Here is a 21,577-nt window from a genome sequence, read left to right on the forward strand (position 1 = left end):
GCTGCCCCGGATATATACTGACAGGTCGCCCTCCCTAGGACGTGGGTGTGTCTGACGCCGCACGCAGGCACTGATTCACAACTCTCTCCATAACAACCAGCTCCTACTCAGAGGCTGGCCAGGACAGGGGAGATGAGGGCCCCAGCAGTCCCAAACTTTCCGAACCCCCAACCCGGGGTCACGGGTTTCGCCTCCTCTCAGTCCCAGGCAACGTCGTCTCAGACAGGATACGAGGCTGCTAGTGAACCTGGGCTGCTCCTGATTCGAACTCCTCTCTTTGGGAGGCTGGTAGAGCCACCCCGAACCCCCGAGACGTCTACTTCCTACTACACCTTCGTGGACTGCGAGCCTTCCCCGGCCCTCGGCTACGCTCTCCAGGGCACCAGGGCCCAGGAACTGACCCTCTTCAGGCCCCGTCCCAGCTCCTTCCCCGCCCCCGGAAAAAGCGGCGGAGGGGCGGGGAGCGGTGCGCGCGGATACGGCGGGGGCGCGCGTCCCCGAGCCCCGGGTCCGCGCAGCAGGTACGGCCAGGCCCCACCTCCCCTGCAAGGACCCGGCTACTCACCCCAACGATGTTCCTCTGCGACCTAGCAGCCGGCACAGACGCCTCTTCCGCCCGCTCCGCACCCCCCTCTTCGCCACCGCCCCCTTCGCCGCTGCCGTGGCCGCCGTCCTCGCCGCCGCCCCGGCTGCCGCGGCGCGCGTCCGCTTTCACGCACTCTGCCGTGGCCGCGCACGCGCCACTGCGCGGTGGCGTCACTTAGCAACCGGTCGACCGCGGGCTGCTGGGTCCCGGGGTGCAGGCCTAGAAAGTCGCCTGAGGCGGCTTTGGCGGCTTTTCCGCACCTGCTCTAACCGCTGCCCCTCCAGAGCAGGGGGCCCCAGGGTGTGGCTGCCCTGCTGGCACCTGGCTCCGGGGTAAGTCGCGTCACCGCACGTCACTGTATGGCGTCACCGGCGCGCGTCACTACGGATGGGAAGGTCCTGGGCGCCTGTGGAGTGACCTTGTCCGGACCGCCGCAGACCCTATCGGCAAGTTCTTGGAGGTGCAGGAAGGTTCTCCAAGGAGTAGGACCGGAAAGGGCTGAGAGCGCGGTTAATGTCGAGGCTGCTAAGTGACGCTCGTTAACTTCGCAGCAGGGTATGACTGGCCCAGCCTTGACTCTCAGTTTCCTCTCCCTGTAAATGGGCATAATAATACCGGTCCAGCCTACGCTGGAGAATTGTGAGGTGAAAATGAAATAAGGTATGCAAAGGTACTTTGTAAGTATAAAGCCTATTTGACTTGGTGGCTCACGCCTGTAATCCCAGCACTTTGGGAGGCCGAGGTGGGCGGATCGCTTGAGCTCAGGAGTTGGAGACCAGCCTGGGTAACATAGTGAAACCCCGTCTTTACAAAAAAGACAAAAACTAGATGGGCATGATGGCGCGCGCCTGTAGTCACAGATACTCGGGAGGCTGAGGTGGGAGGATCGCTTGAACCTGGGGAGTTCAAGATTGCACTTGAACGCCGCTGCACTCCAGCCTCTGCAGTGAGAGGAAGACACTGTCTCAAAAAATAAATTTATCTATCTAGATAGATAAGAGTCCTAGAAATCCGGGTGCAGGTCTGACTCTAGCTGATATAGGAGAGTCAGTTATCCCCGGCGCTGGAGCAAGGTAGGGGATCACCCGTGCGGGTGTTGGAGGAGACAGATTGGGAAGGACTTAAGTCCAGGCAAAAGCAGCTTCAGGAGTAAAAGTAAAAAGTGAAAATCGTCAGGAAAAGCAAGGCTTGGGGCAGGGAGACCCATTTTTTAGGCCATTGCAGTACTCCAGACAAGTGATAAGAACATTAAGGCATTGGCAGTGGGAATAGAGGAGGGGATAGATGTTAGCGCCATTAAGATGGTAGAATTCACAGCACTGAGGGGGGATAAATGAGTAGGCCAGGTTTCTAGCACTAGTGCTGAGGTAGACAGTGGTAACATTTAGCAAGATGGCAAGCTACATGAGTCTTGATTATCCACAGGTGTCTAAGTTACTATTATGGATAGTGATGGTGACATTCTTTAGGAGGGTGACCAGATATGTGAAGTATGATGATGAGTTCAAATATGGATATGTTTGTTGGGGAAACATTTACTCTCCATTCACAATGTCTTCCTTCCATATGGAATGACATCTATTAGTGTAATACTCTCCTGGCTTCTCACTGTACCTGTCCCCAATTCACTCTTCCCTAGAGGAGTGACTTCCTGGTTGGTGAACTTAAATGGGAGAAACTAGACATGTGACGTCTATCCCATTCTTTTTCTCTTAAAAGATAACAATCTTCAGGGAACTATCCTGATGTTCTTTTCCATTTCTCCTGGAGCAGGGCCTATGGGTAGGGACAAGGGTGCCTAGTCCAGGGCTACAAAGAAAGTATATGTATTTAATTCCAGAGTTTGGCATTAGGAAGCTGTCTGTCCACAGGTGATATTTAATACCAGCTTTGTCAGCTGTGTTACACAGAATAATGATCCCCCACACACACACCAAAAAAAAAAAAAAAAAAAAGGATGACCACACCCTGATACTCAGAACTTGTGAATATGTTATATTATGTGGCAAAAGGGACTTTGCAGATATGACTAAATGATGCATCTAGAGAGATTATGCTGGATTGTCTGACTGGGCTGGAGGCAGGAGGGTTAGAGTCAGAGAAGATGTGATGATGCAAGCAGAGGTCAGACAGATTTGAAGATGCTATACTGTTGGCTTTCAAGATGGACCCAAGGAATGCAAGCAAATTGTAGAAGCTGGAGAAGGCAAGGAAATGGATTCTTCTCTAGCACCCTAGGAACACAACCCTGCCAACACATTGATTTTAGGACTTCTGACTTCTAGAACTGCAAGATAATAAACTTGTATGTTTTAAGGTACCAGGTTTGTGCTAACTTGTTACAACAGCAGTAGGAAATTAATACAGTCAGCAATAAAGATAATAGTTGGTTTCCTGCAGCTTTCTCCGTTACCTGGAAACGAAGGGGACAATTCAGCACCTTCAGAGACTATAGCAATATGACTGTGACCTGATGGAGGGAACCTCCACGTCTGGAGAAAAATGTCCAATAAACACTCAAACTATACAGGTCTATGAATGAGGAAAGAGGTTGAGTTAAAATAGATTTGGAAGAAATAAATTTATAATTGGTAATTTAAGCCCGAGGCATGGATGAGATCAATCAGGGAGAAAATACAGAAGACATAATAAGGAGAGGCAAGGATAGGGACCCTGGGGAGCACTAACTTTAAAAGGAGGTGCAGATGATCAGAAGCCCAAAAAGAAGTCTGAGGAGGAATGGCCAGAGACAAAAGGAGAACTAGGTGAGCCTAATGCCTCTGAAGCCAAGCAAGCAAGATGGAGAGGAGTCAACAGAGTCAGAGACCACAAATAGGCCCAGTATATCAAGAACTAGAAAGCATTCACTGGATTTAGCAACAGAAAAGTGGTTGGTAACCAACAATAGCAAACTTCAGTGGGATAGTGGAGATACATACTAAATCACTGAGATCTGAAAGGCAGACCAATATAGTGGATTGGCCTCTGGACTGGTTTGATGGGAGTTTCAAGGTTCTAGTCTTGATTCTGGCCATTAACTAGCTAGATAACTTTGAAGAAATCCCTCAGCTATTCCAGGCTTTGGTTTGCTCATCTGGCAAAGGATGGGATCAAGCTGAGTCTATACTTTTCACATTAATTGCTAGATAATCCCCCAATTTTATTTTTTATTTTTTTTGTCATATTTGATTCAATACTTTTATTTCTTTTTATTTTTGAGACAGCGTCTTGCTCTGTTGCCCAGTCTGGAGTACAGTGGTGCAATCTTGGCTCACTGCAGCCTCAACCCCCTGGGCTCAATCACCCCAATTTTATATCAGACTCACTTGCTTGTAACAGTACACTTCAAATCCTTCTCAGACCATTTTTCAACCATTAAGAATCCGTATATTACGTGCCAGCTTCTGTCCTAGACACTATGGCTATGACACAGTTTTCAAGGAACTCACAATTTGGAGAGAGAGAAATGCTAAGTACATAACTAGTTGTCATAGTTCTTTTTTAAAAATAATAATAATAATAAGGCCAGGCGTGGTGGCTCATGCCTGTAATCCTAGCACTTTAGGAGGCGGAGGTGGGTGGATCACCTGAGGTCAGGAGTTCGAGACCAGCCTGACCAATATGATGAAAACCCGTCTCTACTGAAAATACAGAAATTAGCCGGGCATGGTGGCATGCCCCTGTCATCCCAGCTACTCGGGAGGCTGAGACAGGAGAATCGTTTGAATCCAGGAGGCAGAGGTTGCAGTAAGCCAAGATCACGCCATTGGACTCCAGCCTGGGCAACAAGAGTGAAATTCCGTCTCAAAAAAAATAAATAAATAAAAAATAAAAATAAATAAAAATTTAAAATAATAAGGTAGAGCTGGTTGTGGTGGCTCATGCCTGTAATCCCAGCGCTTTGGAAGGCCAAGTCAAAATATCTGTTTTAGCAGATAGGGACAAAATTTAAATAATTTGGCCGAGGTCATAGTAGAACAAGATTTAGACCCAGCACAAGCATCCTTTTTCCAAGAAACCTTTCCTCAGGCCCTTAGTTGGTTTAAGTGCCCTCTCTCTGTACTATTGCATGTGCACACATATTTATTTTAGCATTGACTTTAATAATAAGGATGTTTACCGTGTACAAGATACGTAGTACCTGTACCTATGTTACCTATGTTTGTCTTGTAGGCATTAGTTCATTTAAGCCTCATAACTGCCCTTTGAAGTAGGTGATATTATTCACAATATTTTATAAAACAGGAAGCCAAGGCATAGAAAGGTTAAGTAATTACTCAAGGTACAATTAATAAGTAATAAAGCTAGGATTCAAATCCATGCTTTTAACCCCCAGGCTTCATACTGTGTACCCTTTCCCTTATACTGAGGAGTTCTAGAAGGCATAGTTTACAGGTTGTTGTGTGTGATATCAGTCTGTGTTCCTCATATGAACACAAGAGAATTGTCTCTCTGAGCCACGAGTCATGAAATATTTGGCTACCCTTGAGTAACTAATGTGTTTTCTCTTTATAGGCAATGTGAATTATATAACTGGCTGTTTTTCCCTTTTCACTTTGCCAAGAAGCTCTGAGTAAATTTGTTGGCTCAGCGTTTGTAAGTGGGTGAATTGCCCTGCATATCTGTATTCTGTTGCTTTGAAATTTTTTAAAGAAAAATAATGTAAACTTTTCTGTATTTTCCAAATTGTTGACAATGTACAATAATAATCTTTACAATTAGAAAAATAAACTTTAGGCCGGGCGCGGTGGCTCAAGCCTGTAATCCCAGCACTTTGGGAGGCCGAGACGGGCGGATCACGAGGTCAGGATATCGAGACCACCCTGGCTAACACGGTGAAACCCCATCTCTACTAAAAAATACAAAAGACTAGCCGGGCGAGGTGGCGGGCGCCTGTAGTCCCAGCTACTCGGGAGGCTGAGGCAGGAGAATGGCGTAAACCCAGGAGGCGGAACTTGCAGTGAGCTGAGATCCGGCCACTGCCCTCCAGCCTGGGCGACAGAGCGAGACTCCGTCTCAAAAAAAAAAGAAAAATAAACTTTGTTCTTAAAATAATGTTTGCAGCTTCAAATGATTTCTCATACTTTGACTCTGTGAATAAGAGCTGGTTTCAGGTTAAGTTGCATGAGTTAAATATAGAATCCAGGTTCATATAAAACCAAGACTTCTGTATGACCTGGAAAGTCCAGATCAATAGAATTGTTCAGACAGATCAAAAAATATTTTAAGTGGCATAAAATAGTTGTAGCCCTTCTTGTTTTTAACTTATGTCTAAGTAATTTGAAACCACTTTTAGGTTATTTGGACACATGCTCCCTTGCTTTAGAAATTAAAAAACCCATGATCTTCCTATATGCTGATATTTTATTATAATAAACTTTATAGCTGATCTTGTTGCTCACCATTTGTCAGAAAGGATGGATCAAGATCACCTGTTCCAAAACTGAAATAATTTTGGGGGGGCACATGTCCTCAAATTTAATTGGCTTAGATCCAGTAACTAAATATCACATTAATTTATTTACTTAAGGGTATGTTTTGCAAGTAATTCTTCCAGGTAGATTTACTGGCCAGCCACTTTGCTAAAAGCCATATATTTCATGGGAGCATTAGTTAGATTTTCCTACAGTCAGAGTGAGCAACTGATCATTTCTTCTTTGAAAAATTTCAATCCAAATCTTGATCATTCTCCAACAGAGCATTCTAAAGCCTAAACGGCCCAGGCAGGTGGGTAAGTACTCTGAACTCAGCCCAGCAGATTGTTACCATGTGGTATGAGCATCCAAGGTTGCCAGATTTGAAAACTGTTGACCTCTAAATATTGGTAACTAATGGGAATTTTTTTTAAAGAAAAGAAAAACATGACGTGTCTGTGAGTTTGCAGACCCCTTGCTCTGTTGAATGGAACTTGATGGTCTTGAACACGATTTTTTTCATATTTTTGAAGAGTTGTTTAAGGAAAATCCTGGGTTGCCTGCAGGGGCTCTGTCTGTTCACTACCATATGGAGAGGAATGTTCCTATTTAGGTGAGAATCTTAACAGGGTGACTCACTCTTCACAAAAGGCTGTCAGCCCTCTGCCATCTGCTGATTAGATTACTGAATTCTAAACAGTGTGTATCTGGCTTTGGTCAGCCACACAATATTAGCTGGTCCATCAAGACACTGCATACCTGACCATATTGTCCTGAGCATACAAACAGAAATCTTCCCCACCCACAACCAGGAGTGTTTTCATGGCTTGTATTTTGAGTATTGTATCTTCTGTCTATGTTAAGCAATTCTGGAAGAGACAACTCCACAGAGCCCACCAGTGCATTGTGTGGGCAAATAGGCAAAGCTTCCCCTCTGCCCTCTGAAGGTGTGCTGAAAGTGAACCAACAATATGCAGATCAGGAGAAAAGGGTATACAAATTTATTAATGTGCACAAGCACAGGGGAATCACGGGAGAATGATTATCCAGTAACACAATGAGGTCCAGATGCTTATATACCCTTCTTCATAAGAGAAGGAGAGATGGGGGAGATGTGGTAATTTTAAGGGACAGTAAGTTATTTTTAGGAAGAATAAATGGCTCCAATGCTCAGGCAATGGTTAGTAAATGATTCTCTCTTGGAATTAAGTGGGAAGGGAAAAGGGATGATAGTTTGGTACAAAGTTTGGACTTTACGTGTGGTGTTTAATTTTCAGTCTCCCTCTGATGTGAGGTTTAATCTCTAGTTAATGAAATTTCAGGGAGGGGATCAAAGGCAATTGTGTTTCTCTTTGGTGGGTCCAATTTATAGGTATATAAGGGAACTAAAGAGAAAAACCTCATCCTGAGCTTTAGGAGAGATAAGCTTGGAGATGGGGTGTGGGTGAAGGGGTGTCAGATTTTGAAGCTGCTTCTTTAGTACTTCAAAGTGCCATATATTGGGGTATCCTTTTCTAAGCTTCAATAGCTTTTACTATAGGATTGTTATTATGCACTTGATCACATGAAAATTTCTTTCAGAGCTAGGTATGAAGTGCTTGGCTACTCTTGAATAACTGATTGTCCTGCTTACAGCAAGTGAATTGTGTAACTGGGTATGTGTTCCTTTTCACCTTAGCTGCCATTGAGCTCTGAGTCAAATGTGTAGCTCCATTTTAGTGCCTGAGTAGAAACCTGTGGTCTGTATATCTGCATTCTAATTTGTTTTCTACTGGTACTGAACCTGGTACTTAAGTTTGGGTTTTCTCCTTCTCTGGTTTATCTATAATTTCTTTTCCTTTTTCTGAGACGAAGTCTCGCTCTGTTGCCTGGGCTGGAGTACAATGGCGCGATCGCAGCTCACTGCAACCTCCACCTGCTGGATTCACGCAATTCTCCTGCCTCAGCCTCCCAAGTAACTGGGATTATAGATTCACACCACCTCACCTGGTTAATTTTTTGTATTTTTAGTAGAGACGGGGTTTCACTATGTTGGCCAGACTGGTCTTGAACTCCTGACCTCGTGATCTGCCCACTTCGGCCTCCCAAAGTGCTGGGATTACAGGCGTAAGCCACCGTACCCGGCCGGTTTATCTATAATTTTCTACATTCTGTTTGTAATTTCACTAGCCACTTCAAGTTGTTTGTGAAAAACCTAGGAAAATAAGTGGTAAATATGCTTATGATGACTATCTGATTCCTAGTCCCTTGCCCTCACTTCAGGCAAAAGTTAAAACTTATACACCTGACCAGGCACAGTGACTCACACCTGTAATCCCAGCACTTTGGGAGGCCGAAGCAGGCAGATCAACTTGAGGCCAGGAGTTTGAGACCAGCCTGGCTAACATGGTGAAACCCCGTCTCTACTAAAATACAAAATGAGCCAGGCATGATGTGTGTACCTATAATCCCAGCTACTTGGGAGGCTGAGGCACGAGAATTGCTTGAGCCTGGAAGGCAGAGGTTGCAGTGAGCTGAGATTGTGCCACTGCATTCCAGCCTGGTGACAAAGCAAGACTCTTCTCAAAAAAAAAAAAAAAAAAAAAAAAAANTTCAGGCAAAAGTTAAAACTTATACACCTGACCAGGCACAGTGACTCACACCTGTAATCCCAGCACTTTGGGAGGCCGAAGCAGGCAGATCAACTTGAGGCCAGGAGTTTGAGACCAGCCTGGCTAACATGGTGAAACCCCGTCTCTACTAAAAATACAAAAATGAGCCAGGCATGATGTGTGTACCTATAATCCCAGCTACTTGGGAGGCTGAGGCACGAGAATTGCTTGAGCCTGGAAGGCAGAGGTTGCAGTGAGCTGAGATTGTGCCACTGCATTCCAGCCTGGTGACAAAGCAAGACTCTTCTCAAAAAAAAAAAAAAAAAAAAAAAAAACAACTTGTACACCCTTCTCTGCTGATAAGAATATATCTTGTTTATGAGTTCTCTAGCATTTTACATAAGATAAATAGAGCTAAAATAATGAATTGTCTTTTAATGTTACTGCAACTCTGCAGTATGTCATTCTCTTAACTTTACTTTTTTTTTTTTCTTGAGGGAGATGGATAGGTGAAGTAATGGTTGACAAGCATAAGTGGGAAGCTTCAAGTCCCAGGTTCTCCCATCAAATCATTTTCTCACAATCTCGCTCAGTATTCTCTTCTAGTAGGCCAGAATTTGAAGGATTAGCTCTCTAAATATCTAGATATCTAATCTAAATCCGACTCCTTGTTTTAAACTCTTTTTGATTTCAAATATTAATGATCTGGTAGTATTCACTAGTGTATCTATTTCCATGTACTTTCTTTAACTGAAGTACATGGAAGATTCTAAAGCAGGATTCATTGTTCTCTTAATACATCTTTTATATTTGTTAAGCTGAAGGCAGAAAGGTAACTGACTGCTATGACTATTCTTAGGCATTGTCATCAACACCAATGTGTCTATGATTTAATATTTTAATACTGTACTTATCTTAAAAATTGGACAGTAAAGTTGCTTTGTAAATGTAAGGTAAACATTTCAAATATACTATAATTTTTGTAGTTGTGTATTTGTATTTTTTCATTGCTTAATATACCCTGAACCAAAACAAACAACAACAAAAGAAACAAACCAAAACAAACACACAAAAATAGCCTAGGCTATTTCCTACTTCAGTTTTCATTTACTTGGCTATTTTGTGCCAGGCACAGAGGGGATACAGAGATGGAAGATAACAGTTTCTGATCTAAAGGAGCTAACAGTCTAGAACTGCACTGTCCAGTATGGTAGCCTCTAGTCACATGTGGCCATTTGCATTTAAATTAAAAATCCAGTTTCTCAGTCACACTAGCCACATTTCAAGAAGTTAATAGTGGGCAGGCACTGTGGCTCACACCTATAATCCCAGCACTTTGAGAAGCCGAGGCTATTGGGTTGCTTAATCCCTGGAGTTTGAGACAAGCTTGCCAAAATAGTGAGACCGCCTATCTGCAAAAGTAAATAAATAAATAAATAATAGTGGGGCACGGTGGTGTGTGCCTCTAGTCTAAGCTACTTGGAAGGTTGCAGCGGGAGACTCGCTTGAGCCCAGGAATTTGAGGCTGCAGTGAGCCGAGATCGCACCATCGCCCTCCAGCTCAACCAACAGAAGGAGACCCCATCTCAAAAAAAAAAAAAAAAGAAAAAAAATTGTCAATAGCTACTGTATTGAACAGTGCATGTACACAACATTTTTATTACTGCAAAAAGTAGTTTTGGATTGTGTTGGTCTGAAAGTCGTATGAAAGACACGCAAAGTAGGGCAAGGCAACTTCAAACAGAAAGATCTTGTGTGAAGTATGCTTAAGAATGACTTGGGGGGCATGTTGATTCCTACTGCCAGATATTCTCATTTAAGGGGTACCAGGAGAGCCTGGTTTTTTAAAAAATACCTGAGGTGATTCTGATGCATAAGGTGTGTGGACTGCACAGAAAAATCATGTAGGGTAAGTGGCAATCGCCTACTAGAATGATTCTGAACTTCCCACTTAAATGGCATCTGGTGCTTGAGCCAATCTAATTTTGACTTAGCCAGATAAGAATGCTGTGAGTACATATGTACCTCAAGTGTTGTGGAGCATTTTGTACTCTTTTAGGTGTCTAAAGATTTTAAGTGTCTTTGTCATGTACATTTTGAATACTTAAAAGGATATGTTTCAGTCAGGATAGGCTAGGTTATGCAACAGTAAAACCCCAAAACATCAACGTATTTTCCAAAAGGGAAAAGAGAACTCTAGAGGATCTCACACTAACAATAGTCCAGAAAAGACAGCACTTCTCACAATTCATGTCAGAGCTCAACACAGAACCAACCCTAACGAAGCCAGAACGTGCAGTCCTACCATGTGTTCAAAAGAGAAACAGAACCAAATAAGAGTGAGCAGCACCCATGATTACCACAGTGATGGTAAAGGAAATAATGGTGATCATGCTGTAAGACAGATGAGACCTCCAGACACATATAGTGGTGGTGAATGGCAGAGATGTGTAGGACTAGGATGAGTTTTAGAGAAATTCTTGGCTGAGGGAAAGAAGCCAAGATGAAATGAAGAAGAACTGAAGGTTGAGTTAGAGTGTTTTGTAGACAAATACCCTTGACTACCTCTCTATTTAAAAGAAAAGCTTGATCCTGAAAGGGATCTTAATCCAAGGTTTTGGCTTTTGTTTTGTTTTTTGTTTCGTTTTTTGAGACAGGGTCTCGCTGTGTCACCCAGGTCAGAGTGCAGTAGTGCAATCACAGCTCACCGCAACCTCAACCCTCTGGGCTCAAGCAATCCTCCTGCCTCAGCCTCCCGAGTAGCTGGGACTGCAGGCATGCACCACTGTGCCCAGCTAATTTCTTTTAAATTATTATTTGTAGAGATGAAGTCTCATTCTGTTGCCCAGGCTCGTCTGGAACTCCTGGGCTCCTGCCTCTGCCTCCCAAAGTGCTGAGATGATAGGTGTGAGCCACCATGTCCAGCCTGAAGCTCTGGGTTCTTGAAAGGGTGATGTAAAATATTATGATATAGGCAAAGGGGCACATCTGTAAGCTGACAGTACTATGTCAGAGAAGTATCAAAGAGCCAGCAGTCTCAGAAGAGTCCTACTTCTGTCTAATCTGGGGAGAAGAATGTTCAGTCCAATGCTACCTGAAGGGCGCCAGGCATTAGACCCTGGTGTAGAGGGAGAAAGTAGCTCCAGGAGAAGCCATTTATTTCCACTGATAGCAGGAGTCAGCTATTCTGGGTTTTGATGTTTTTGTCTGTTTGCTTGTTTGTTTGTTTTGGTCTTGATTTACTTTCTTCAAGCTTGAATGCCCCTATGTATGACTGATTTTTCTAATGTCTGCACACATCAGTGTGTGTATCTAAACTGTATAACTCATAAATATTCAGTGACTCACCTTGTAAAAGATTTCACTATCTTGCTGTAGTGAAGCAAAATCATGTGAACACTAATTTTGGTCAGTGAAATGTAAATGAAACTAATGTGTACTAGTTCTAGCTGAAGCTTCTATGCTCTCTGTTCCTCTACCAAGATGCCCAACAGTGTTCCAGAAAAAAAACTGTGCCATTGATTGTAGCTGAGACCCTCAGTGGCCTCTGTAGTGTGAGGAGAAATAAATCTTTGTTGTTGTAAGCCACTGATTTGGGGGATCATTGTTACTGTAGCATAACCTAGCCCATACTAACCAATATTATGTGGATTCTGTCACCATCTGTGCAGATTATGCCATTGAGATCCATCAGGCAATGGTGAATTAGAATGAAAAATAAAGGAGAAATGTATGTTCCAAAATACTGTTTTATAATGATAAAAAGCTAAATGAAGAAGATATAATTGAGCCGGGCGCAGTGGCTCATGCCTGTAATCCAGCACTTTGGAAGGCCAAGGTGGGCAGATCACCTGAGCTCAGGAGTTGGAGACCAGCCTGGCCAACATGGAGAAACCTTGTCTCTACTAAAAATACAAAAATTAGCCAGGCATGGTGGTGCACGCCTGTAATCCCAGCTACTTGGGAGGCTCAGGCTGGAGAATCGCTTGAACCCAGGAGGTAGAGGTTTTGGTGAGCCAAGATCACGCTATTGCACTCCAGCCTGGGCAACAAGAGTGAAAATGCAACTCAAAAATAAAAATAAAAAATAAAGATAATTGTTATAACTCTCTATACATCAAGCAGTTTAGTAGCAAACCACATAAGGCAAATCCTTTTTAAAAATACAAGGAGATTATCATAAAACTATATTTTATTAGGAGGCTTTAATATGTGTTTCTAAACTTTGATGTACCAAATGACTAATAATAATAACAAGGCTATGGAGGATTTTAATTAAACCCTCAACGAGCTTGATGTAATAGTTTTAAATAGAACTTAGTATCCTATAATAGAAAATACAACTATTCTTGTCCAAGGAACATTCACAAAAATCAATCATATGCTTGTTCACAAAGTAAATTTTAAAACAGTAAACTTCAAAAAGAAGAAATGGTACAGTGTATGTTCTCTAGCCACAATGAAATTAGAATTATTATTAAAAGATTGCAAAATAAAAATTATCTTCTTGAGATAGAAGAAATATAAACTGCCATTACTTTCTTTTAACTTTTAGGTTTGGGGGTACATGTGAAGGTTTATTAAATAGGTAAACTTGTCTCAAAGGGGTTTGTTGTACAGATTATTTCATCACCCAGGTATTAAGCCTAACACCTAATAGTTATCTTTTCTGATCCTATTTTTTTAATTATAGAAGAATGGCAATGGGCACTTTATATATAAAAAGCTGTCTTGTGTAACCAGAACAATTCTCAGAGGGAAAAAATAATAAATGAACTTTTGAGACCAGGCGTGGTGGCTCATGCCTGTAATCCCAGCACTTTGGGAGGCCAAGGCTGGTGGATCACCTGAGGTCAGGAGTTAGAGACCAGCCTGGCCAACATAGTGAAACCCCGTCTCTACTAGAAATACAAAAAAAAAAAAAAAAAAAAAAAAAAAAAAATCAGCCAGCCTGGTGGTACATGCCTGTATCCCAGCTATTTGAGAGGCTGAGGCACCAGAAACATTTAAACCTGGGAGGCAGAGGTTGCAGTCAGCCAAGATCATGCCACTGCACTCCAGCCTGGGAAACAGAGGGAGACTCCATTAAATATATATATATACTTTTGATATTTAAAAAAAAAATTGTAAATAAATGAATTAATCATTCCACTTAGAAAAAAGAAGGGAGGCCGGACGCAGTGGCTCACGCCTGTAATCCCAGCACTTTGGGAGGCCGAGGCGGGCAGTCACCTGAGCTCAGGAGTTCAAGACCAGCCTGGACAACATGGTGAAACCCCGTCTCTACTAAAAATACAAAAAATTAGCCAGGCATGGTGGTGCATTCCTGTAATCCCAGCTACTCAGGAGGCTGAGGCAGGAGAATGGTTTGAACCCGGGAGGCAGAGGTTGCAGTGAGCCGAGATCGCGCCACTGCACTCCAGCCTGGGTGACAGAGTGAGACTTTGTCTCAAAAAAGGAAAAAAAAAAAGAGAAACTGGGGATGGAGGTGGATATAGAAGTGTACCAGTTAGTTATGGCTACAAAAATGCTGCATAATGAACACACACAATCTCACTGGCATACAGCGATAAGCATTTATTTCTTGCTCATGCAAATCAGCTAAGATCACTGTGCTTCAGACTGTGGAATACTCTGGAGTCCAGGTGGAAAGGGCAGTGGCTCACTGGAGCATGGTTTTCTCATGGTGACAGCAGCAGCATAAGAGCACAAGCCTGACCACAGAAACATGTCGGGTCTCTGCCCAGGTCACATCTGCTAACATCCTCAGATCCTACCACTCTCCTTCTCACTCCGCTGTAATAGATTTGGCCTCTTTGCTCTTCCCTCTGCCCAGGGTGCCCTCCCCTAGCATATTCATTCCCATGGCTCACTACCTCACTTCAGGTTTCGGCGTCAATAGCTTTTGTCAATGAGGTCTTTTCTGAGCAACCTGTATAAAATAGCAACTTTACCTGTATTCCATCTTTCTCCATAGCAGCAACTATCAACATGCAACTTACATCTACACACATACATGTATACTTGTTTATTATTTATTGGCTTCTCCACTAGAATGTAAGCTCTGGGAGTTTAGCATTTTGATTTCCTCACTGCTGTTTCCCCAGCACCTTTAGCAGTAACTGGCAAATAGTAGAACCTACATACAAATGTATTAAATAAGTAAGTGAGAAACCATTTCATACCAATCAGATTGTAAAATAAAGTTTGATCGCTTCTGTTAAGTTTGTGGAGCAACTTAACTCTTCAACACTGCTAGTAGACATGTATACTATGATAGTACAATCAGTGTTTCAGAGACTGCTCATTTACTTCCAGTATCAATTCTCCCTTTCTTCCTTAGTAATAGAATCCACTATTTTTTGTAGAGCATTTGACCACCCAGAATAAAGATGACACATCCCAGTCTCTCTTGCAGCTAGGTGTGATCAGGTGACTAAGTGCTGGCCAACAGTATATACTTGGAAGTCTTTCTTCTCCTCTTCTCCCTTCTTGCTGGCTGGAATGTGTATTTAATGAGTGAAGTTCGAACGTCCATATTGCACTGTAAGATGAAGGCCACATGCTAAAAATGGTGGAGCAGCAAGACAGAAGTCTCCTGGATCCCTGATGATTTTGTGAAGCCACCACTCCACCCTTGCACTGCCTAGCTCTGGATTTATTTTATGTAAGTGATAAATGTTTTGCTATTTTTAAACCCACTGTTATTTTGGACTTAGTATCACTTGCAACTACACCTAATCTTAATAGATAAATCACTTTGGAGAATAATTTGACATATCTAATGAAGTTGAAGATGGCATGTGCCAGGACCCAGAAATTTCACTCCTAGGTATAACTCCTAGAAATAGTTCTCCCAGCAGGGCACGGTGGCTCATGTCTGTAATCCCAATACTTTGGGAGGCCAAGGCAGGCGGATCACCTGAGGTCAGGAGTTCGAGACCAGCCTGACCAACATGGAGAAACCCAATCTCTACTAAAAATACAATATTAGCCGGTGTGGTGGTGCATGCCTGTAATCCTACCTACTCGGGAGACTGAGACCAGAGAATTGCTTGAACCCAGGAAGTGGAGATTGTGGGGTGAGCCGACATTGCACCATTGCACTCCAGCCTGGGTGACAAGAGTGAAACTCCTTCTCAAAAAAAAAAAAATAGAAAGAAAGAAAAAAGAAATAGTTCTCCCTTATCTATTGATGGAGACATGTACAAGCATATTCATAGTAGTGTTGCTTCTAATAAGAAAAATATGGCTGGGCGCGGTGGCTCAAGGGCCGGGTGCGGTGGCTCAAGCCTGTAATCCCAGCACTTTGGGAGGCCGAGATGGGCGGATCACGAGGTCAGGAGATCGAGACCATCCTGGCTAACCCCGTCTCTACTAAAAAATACAAAAAACTAGCCGGGCGAGGTGGCGGGTGCCTGTAGTCCCAGCTACTCCGGAGGCTGAGGCAGGAGAATGGCGTAAACCCGGGAGGCAGAGCTTGCAGTGAGCTGAGATCCGGCCACTGCACTGCAGCCTGGGCGACAGAGCGAGGCTCCATCTTAAAAAAAAAAAAGAAAAAAAGAAATAAAAGAAAAATATGACAGGCCGGGTGCGATGACTCACGCCTGTAATCCCAGCACTTTGGGAGGCCAAGGCAGGCAGATTTCCTGAGGTCAGAAGTTCGAGACCAGTCTGGCCAATATGGTGAAACCCCACCTCTACTAAAAATACAAAAATTAACCAGGCGTGGTGGTGGTTGCCCGTAATCCCAGCTACTCGGGAGGCTGAGGCTAGAGAATTGCTTGAGCCGGGGAGACGGAGGTTGCAGTGAGCTGAGATCGTGCCACTGCACTCCAGCCTGGCCGACAGCATGAGACTCTTTCTCGAAATAAAGAAAAAAAAAAGGAAAGTCTTTAATATCTGGAAACAGAAGAATGGATAAATAGTGGTATTTGCAAAATAAAACAGTATACAACAGGGGATATGAATTAACTAGCATATACATATCAACACAGATTAACCTCAATATAATGTTGAGTTTTAAGAAGCAAGCTGTACATTATATTTTTGCATATGTTTTTTAAAAAGCAAAAGAATATTATATATTTGCTAAGAAGAGAACACTCTTCATCTTGCTCCTAACCAAAAGTGATCCTCTTGGCTGGGCGCTGTGGCTCACGCCTATTATCCTAGCTCTTCGGGAGGCTGAGGTGGGCTGATCACCTGAGTCCAGGAGTTTGAGATCAGCCTGGGCAATATGGTGAAACCCCACCTTTACTAAAAAGACAAAACATTAGGCACATATGGTGGCATGTGCCTGTACTCCCAAATATTTGGGAAGGTGAGGTGGGAATTTGGGAAGTCAAGGCTTCCCTGAATTTGGGAAGTCAAGGCTGCAGTGAGCAGAGATTATGCCACTGCACTCCAGACTGGGCAACGAGGGTAAGACCCTGTCTCAAAAAACAAAACAAAAGTGTTCCTGTTACTCATTTTATTTTCCCCCATTTATAATTGTTTCCTTAATTTTTTTTTTTTTTTTTTTTTTTTTTTTTTTTTTTTTTTTTGAGACAGGATCTCACTCTGTTGCTCAGACTGGAGTGCAGTGGCACGATCTCAGCTCACATCAACCTCCACCTCCAAGGCTCAAGCGATTCTCCTGCCTCAGTCTCCCGAGTAGCTGGGATTACAGGCATGCACCCCCACTACCTGGCTAATTTTTATATTTTTAGTAGAGACAGGGTTTCACCATGTTGGCCAGGCTGATCTTGAACTCCTGACCTCAAATGATCCAGACGCCTCAGCCTCCCAAAGTGATGGGATTGCAGGTGTGAGCCACCGCACCTGATCAACCTTTTGTTTTTTTTTTTTTCTGATTTTTTTGTTTGTTTGTTTGTTTTTTTGTTGAGACAGAGTCTCGCTCTGTCGCCCAGGNTTTTTGAGACAGGATCTCACTCTGTTGCTCAGACTGGAGTGCAGTGGCACGATCTCAGCTCACATCAACCTCCACCTCCAAGGCTCAAGCGATTCTCCTGCCTCAGTCTCCCGAGTAGCTGGGATTACAGGCATGCACCCCCACTACCTGGCTAATTTTTATATTTTTAGTAGAGACAGGGTTTCACCATGTTGGCCAGGCTGATCTTGAACTCCTGACCTCAAATGATCCAGACGCCTCAGCCTCCCAAAGTGATGGGATTGCAGGTGTGAGCCACCGCACCTGATCAACCTTTTGTTTTTTTTTTTTTCTGATTTTTTTGTTTGTTTGTTTGTTTTTTTGTTGAGACAGAGTCTCGCTCTGTCGCCCAGGCTGGAGTGCAGTGGCCGGATCTCAGCTCACTGCAAGCTCCGCCTCCCGGGTTTACACCATTCTCCTGCCTCAGCCTCCCGAGTAGCCGGGACTACAGGCGCCCGCCACCTCGCCTGGCTGGTTTTTTGTATTTTTTTAGTAGAGACGGAGTTTCACTGTGTTAGCCAGGATGGTCTCGATCTCCTGACCTCGTGATCCGCCCGTCTCGGCCTCCCAAAGTGCTGGGATTATAGGCTTGAGCCACCGCACCCAGCCAACCTTTTATTTTTAATTGAAGTCTAACATAGATACAGTAAAGTGTACAAATAATCATTATGCAGCTTCTTGGATTCTCACAAAGCAAGCCCAGGCCAAGGAATAGAACAATGCCAGCACTCCAGATAGCTTATTATTATTATTTTATTATGATTATTATTATTATTTTATTTTTATTTTTACTTGTTGAGACAGAGTCTTGCTATGTCACCCAGGCTGGAGTGCATTGATGTGATCATGGCTCACTGCAGGCTTAACCTTTCAGGCCCAAGTAATCCTCCCATCACGGCCTCCCAAGTAGCTAGGACCACTGGCATACACCACCAAGCCCAGCTAATTTTTAAATTTTTTTGTAGAGATGAGGTCTTACGATGTTGCCCAGGCTGGTCACCAACTCCTGGGCTCAAGGGATTCTCCTGCCTCGGCCTTGCAAAGTGCTGAGATCACAGCCATGAACCACTGCACCTGGCCTTACCAGGTAGCTCCTGTGATACTGAAGAAAAGGATTTTGTTCAGTCGCTGGAGGAGAGTCATTCTGTTTGTGTCTCCTGCCAGATGAAAATCAAGAAGCATCTATTCCTAATTGTAACTAACAACCATCCTCAAACCAAGAGGAATACCAGCTGTAGGATGAAGAAAACAATACTGGAGTTCAGAGTAAAAAGACAGAAAGAGCCTGACACCTTTTGATGACATTATTGTTTGAACTGTATCAACCAAAACTGAAATGAACTTTCCCTCTGTACCCCAATTACATGAGCTTTTAATTTCTTCATTATTAAATCTGATTGAATTGATTTTTCTGTTTCTTGCAGCCAAAAGCATTCAATCTGATACAAATAGGTTAAAATCTATCATTATTTTATTTAATTGATTTAGGTCAGAACTTGAAATAGCTAACATGTCTTTCTTTTTAATTTTATTCAAAATTCACCAAGCCAGATATTCTTTTCTTTCATTTGATGACTATTATTAGAGAAATAATAATAGATAATGCTGTTTATTACATGCCTGAAACTATTCTAAGCATTTTTACATCTATTAACTCATTTCATGTCTTCAACAATCCCATGAGATATAGAATATTATGGTGATTACACCATTATACAGATGAGGTTTAACCCCAGCCCATTTCAAGAAAGGAAAATGTGAGAATAGTACATTACAGTACAGTGGCCACTAGCCACCAACTGTGGCTATTGAGCACTTGAAATGTGGTCTAAGTATAGTGCTGTATGCACCAGATTTCAAAGACTTTGTATAAATAAAAGAGTATAAAATATCTCATTAATAAGTATATCATAATGACTATCCATGAATATATGCATATGTGTGTGTGTATATATATATATATATATATATAAATTTTTTTTTTTGAGATGGAGTCTCACTCTATTGCCTAGGTTTGAGTGCAGTAGTGCAATCTTGGCTCACTACAACCTCCGACTCCCGGGCTCATATGATTCTCCTGCCTCGGCCTCCCAAGTAATTGGGACTACAGGAGTGCACCAGCACACCCAGCTAATGTTTGTATTTTTAGTAGAGATGGGGTTTCACCATGTTGACCAGGCTGGTCTTGAACTCCTGACCTCAGTGATCCACCCACCTCGGCCTCCCAAAGTGCTGGGATTATAGGTGTAAGCCACCATGCCTGACCTGTTAAAAATATTTGTGATATATTCTGTTAAAGCATATTAAAATAATTTTACTCTTTTTCTTTTAAGAGACAGGGTCTCATCAGGCCTTCCAGTTGAAGTTGAGTGGCACAATCATAGCTCACTGCAGCCTTGACCTCCTGGGCTCCAGTGATCCTCCCACCACAGTCTCCGAAGTAGCTGGTGCTACAGGTGTGCACCACCACTCCTGGATAATTTTTTTTAATTTTATGTAGAGATAAGGTCATGCTATGTTGCCTATGCTGGTCACAAACTCTTGACCTCAAGTGATCCTCTCACCCTGGCCTCTCAGAGTGCTGGGATTACAGGCAGGAGCCACCATGCTCGGTCTACTTGTTTCTTTTTATATTTTTATGTGACTCCTAGAAAAGACGTTTAATTCTACATGTGGCTTGTGTTACCTTTCTATTGGACAGCGCTACTCCAGTGTGGTGGTTCTCACAGTGTGGTCCTGGACCAGCAGCATCAGCATCACTTAGGAACTTGTTGGAAATGCAAGTTTCTGCTAAATCAGAAACTCTCAATCAGAGATCTTCTGAATCATGCCTGCTGAATCAGAAACTCTTGGGGTGAGACCCAGGAATCTGTGTTTTAACAAGCCCTTCCTGTGATTTTTTTTTTTTCTGACAACTGTGAGATGTAAGTTGCCTGTTTAAAATGTGCAGTTTAGTGGTTTTAGTATTTTGGAGAGTTGTGCAAACATCACCACAAAAAGCAATCTCATTCCTGCTGTCAGTATTCCTCATCCCCCATACCACCATCGCCATCCCCAGGCAACACCTCATCTGCTTTCTGTCTCTACAGATTTGCCTATTCTAGACATTTCATAGAAACGGAATCATACACCATGCAGTCCTTTGTGGCATCTTTCACTAAGCATAATGTTTTTCTCTGTAAATTATTATATGTTAAAGTCTGAGAACTGCTGTCCTAGGGTAGAAATGGAAAGGAAGTAGAGAGAGTGTGAAAAACTAAGAGTATGAAAAAAGAGGAATGCCCCTGATCATGAGATAGAGAAAATGAATGACACCAGAAGGACATTACCAGCAAAAGGTGAAAGGCAGTTTTTTCCATGTGGGAAAATAAGCTACCAGCCTTGTTCCCAAAGTCCAGGAAGACTGACACTGAGGCAAAATATAATTATATATTATGTTTATGTTTTGCTCTGCCTATATTATAGCTTTAATCTTTTTAACTCCTTAAATAATGATCAAACAGATGATAGTTAAAGCCATGACAGTAGGTGAAACTGTCCAAGGAGGAAGATATTACAGAAAAGAAAAGGCTACTGCTGAGGAGAGAATATTGGAGGAATGTCTTCCATTCCTATACTGCAGTTTTCAAAATGGTTCATGCCCACTTTCTCCCTTGAGTCTAGCCATAACCCTGTTAGGAAGTAAAGTGAGTATCACTATCTGGACTCCATAGTTAAGACGTGATTCCTTACACGGATATAATTTGCTCAGGGTGTCATGTTGACTGATTGAGTTGAGGTTTCTTCTCCACTCAGTATTTCTCATCTGTGTTTAAAGGGAAGAGGAAGAAATGGAGACAGAAGGGCCGGTCAGGAAGGTGGGAGTAGAACTAGGTGGGTATAGTTTCATGGAAGCAAAAGGAGGAGTGTTTCAAGGAAGGACATCTTATTTGCTCCCTTGAATTAAAAAAAAAAAAATCTTTTAATGAACAAAGCGTGTTCTTTATTATTATTATTATTATTATTATTTTTTTTTTTTTTTTTTTTTTTTTTTTTTTTTTTTTTAGGGGGTGTT

General features: G+C 42.8%; 1 protein-coding gene and 1 long non-coding RNA gene across 3 annotated transcripts in view; one reads left to right on the top strand and one right to left on the bottom strand.

Moving 5' to 3' along the window:
• Positions 1 to 4,115, bottom strand: part of BTBD9 (BTB domain containing 9) — a 492,311-nt gene extending 488,196 nt beyond the window's left edge. Inside the window, exon 1 of the mRNA XM_017870154.1 lies at positions 566 to 4,115. The gene's annotated coding sequence lies outside the window, so the exon portion shown is untranslated. The remainder of the gene's footprint in view (positions 1 to 565) is intronic.
• Positions 1,155 to 21,492, top strand: LOC108528359 (uncharacterized). Of its 2 annotated transcripts, none has more exons than XR_001885107.1 (3): positions 1,155 to 1,246; positions 15,010 to 15,258; positions 20,225 to 21,492. It is a non-coding gene; the product is annotated as an uncharacterized LOC108528359 (long non-coding RNA). The 2 variants fall into 2 exon arrangements; XR_001885108.1 differs by lacking the exon at positions 20,225 to 21,492 and adding an exon at positions 18,489 to 18,516.
• Positions 21,493 to 21,577: the final 85 nt, after the last annotated feature.

The sequence above is a fragment of the Rhinopithecus bieti genome, unplaced genomic scaffold (genome assembly GCF_001698545.2).
Source record: "Rhinopithecus bieti isolate Rb0 unplaced genomic scaffold, ASM169854v2 scaffold_4553, whole genome shotgun sequence".
NCBI classification, from domain to species: domain Eukaryota; kingdom Metazoa; phylum Chordata; class Mammalia; order Primates; family Cercopithecidae; genus Rhinopithecus; species Rhinopithecus bieti.